Here is a 355-nt window from a genome sequence, read left to right as displayed (position 1 = left end):
TTTCTGAACTGAAGGCCCCAGAACTGAGCACAGTACTCAAGGTGTGGCCTCACCAGCACCGAGTCCAGGGACTCTTCCAGGCTGGGGAACACAGGTGAGGAGGGACAGGACAGAAGCTTATCAATTCAGGCACGGCAGGAAGGCAGACTGAGGAAGGAGATTGCTTACTGCCCTTACAAACACAGGAATCGGATTTCAAACCTGCGAGAGCTATTTTTTTCCCCCAGGTCTTGCCTCAAGGAGACGCTGGACGGACTTCAGCAGAGAACCCCCGAGGACGCCTCCTGCCCCCGGTCACCACCACAGTGCGGCTCTGTGGGGCAGCGGGGAACGCACGCCCAACCAGGCTGTGCTC

This window comes from Acanthisitta chloris, unplaced genomic scaffold, assembly GCF_000695815.1.
Source record: "Acanthisitta chloris isolate BGI_N310 unplaced genomic scaffold, ASM69581v1 scaffold38468, whole genome shotgun sequence".
NCBI lineage: Eukaryota > Metazoa > Chordata > Aves > Passeriformes > Acanthisittidae > Acanthisitta > Acanthisitta chloris.
The sequence above is the reverse complement of the archived record's forward strand: the minus strand, read 5'-3'. Positions refer to the sequence as shown.